Below are 2,658 nucleotides of genomic sequence, written 5' to 3'. Positions count from 1 at the left end.
TGTGTGTGTGTGTGTATGTTCTCTTTCTCTTTTTAATTGAGAGTAAATTTTGACCGCCCCCCCCCCGTACTTGGTAGCATGGTTGTGAAGAAAAGTATCTAGATTTAACCGTCATCCTTTAAATCATAAGGAAGATCTTAGAGATTTTATAGCCCCAGGTATTACGATCATTTTGTAGCATCTGAATTCAGGATTTGCAATTCTCTCGCCAAGATTCCAAGATCAGCCATATTTTGCTCCAGACGGACTGATACGTATCCAGTTGCTTCCATAATAATAGGTATGAATCTGAAAATGTATCTTGGGTACTGGATTTGCAAATCCCTTATCAATGATCTGTACACGTCCTCAAACCCTTGTCTTTTTCTAACCACATTCGTGACCAGAAGGCAGCTGATTCCCACAACAGTACCTTTTCTTTGTGGTCCCCACTCAACGATATATCTCGCCGGTTGTGCTTTAACTTGGTGGCTGTTTTAATTTTCAAGTTCCACCAATATTCTTTTGACCATCGGTCTGTCTCAATATGGTCCAACCCAGACTGTTCTGGTCACCGCATCATGCCTTATGGGAAGATAATATCCGCAAGACATTCTCTCTGCCAAATTAATATCTAACAATAAATGTGGTTGATGTCTTCAATCTTAGTCTTGCAAAGCCTATATTTGTCGTCTGTCAACGTTTTCTGCCTTTTATGTAGAAGGTACTTGGTGGGAATATCTTGTTTGGGGATTGTATGGATGTGGCCTTCAAAGTGAGATGTCATAAACTTGTCGGTACTTATATGTCAAGCTTTTGACATGAGCAATCCCTTCCATAGTTTGCGTTTTACGTGCTAAGTACCCATGTAGTACTCTCTTCTCAGTGAACTGGTCCAATTTATTTTTCATATCTCTCCTCAAGTTCATTAGATATCCTAATCATGTTGTTGGTTTCATGATTACAAACTTGGTCAAGGTAGTTGCTGGTCTCTTCGCCCTGCTGTCTATGTTTCTGTGTCACAGTCCGTATTTCATATGACATCAACACAAATTTGAGACCGTGTGGGTATATATATATGAATAGATAAGTGGTAGGTTTGCCTCATGCATGTATAGATGTGTGTGCATATATGTACAGATGTGTATGTACATATGTATAGGAGTATATATATATATATATATATATATACATATATATGCAGACATGTATGCATACATATGCATATGTAGACATGTATGTGTACATATACATGTAAACATCTATGTATACATGTATAGATGTTTGTATACATGTGTATAGATGTATATATATCTGAATAGATGTAGGTATATATGTGTGTATATATATATGTATATACAGATGTATATATATGTGCATATATGTAAATAAAGATGTATATATGTGTATATATGAATATATATGTATGAATATACAGATGTATATATATGTGTATGTGTCTACAGGTGTGTGTATATATATATATATATCTGTGCATGTTCATACAGATGTATATATATATATATGTGTATCTATACACGTGTGTATATATATATATATAGATGTATGTATATATATATGTAGATGTATATATATATGTGTGTAGATGTATATACATGTGTATGTATATGTGTAGATGTATATACGTGTGTATGTAAATATGTAGATGTATATACATGTATTTGTATATATGTAGATGTATATATACGTGTGCGTGTATATGTGTGTGTGTGTGTATATATATTTATGGAGATAGATGTGTGTACATATATATGTACGTATATATATATATATATATATATATATATATATATAATATAGATAGATAGATGTGTATATGTATATGTATATATATATAAATAGATGTGTATATGTGTGTGTATATATATTTATATATGTATATATGTGTACATTTGCATAGATGTATGTGTATATATGTATATATGTAGATGTGTATATATGAATGAAGGATATCGACTTTATCCAACTCGGCTTAGTAACCGGCTTATATTGAAAATCTGAGAGAAAAAAATACAGATTGTCTGTACGTATATTATATGTGTATGTGTACACATATGTATGTATGTGTGTGTGTGTGTTATATAATTCATTATATTATCTGTGTGAATGTATATGTATATATCTATAATGTATACACTAGTGCTAACATATCTGAAAACATAGAATAGCATATTAAGCAGCCAACGTCTTCAAAAATTACATTTCGTAGTAGTTTCGCCTTAGGTCAGCCCTCATCGCACGGATCTATATTCAAAGGCGTTCCAGCTCTGACCAACTAACCAACCCGTCTCTTTAGTTTTTTTTTATTCTCTTTTTTTTTAGATAGAACATATATCTTTGGAATCCCCTAGTCCGATATGTATACGCTTCCGTTTATAAGATGTGAAATTGGGGGAGATTTCGCTGTTATTTCTAGCGCGTCGAGCCACGGTGTTGAGGCGATCTACCTCGTCAGCTTGAATGCTTGCTCCTCTGTGTGTGTGTGTGTGTGTGTGTGTGTGTGTGAAAAGTCACTCATAACATCCACGATTGTTGAGTAATTTCTCTTTAAATCGACTTTTTCCGAACGTTGACCAAGGTCTACTACATTCGATATGTAGATCATTTTAAATTTATATGTTAGCTCTTTCTTAAAATTCAGAATAAAATAGACATTTC

At 33.3% G+C, this 2,658-nt stretch overlaps 1 protein-coding gene across 5 annotated transcripts in view; it reads left to right on the top strand.

The window, feature by feature from the left end:
- The window catches only part of LOC106879847 (AP-3 complex subunit delta-1), a 56,718-nt gene that overhangs the window by 1,752 nt on the left and 52,308 nt on the right, over positions 1–2,658 (top strand). The window lies entirely within an intron of this gene.

The sequence above is a fragment of the Octopus bimaculoides genome, chromosome 23, assembly GCF_001194135.2.
Source record: "Octopus bimaculoides isolate UCB-OBI-ISO-001 chromosome 23, ASM119413v2, whole genome shotgun sequence".
Classification (NCBI taxonomy): domain Eukaryota; kingdom Metazoa; phylum Mollusca; class Cephalopoda; order Octopoda; family Octopodidae; genus Octopus; species Octopus bimaculoides.
This window is presented reverse-complemented; position numbering and strand designations above follow the sequence as displayed.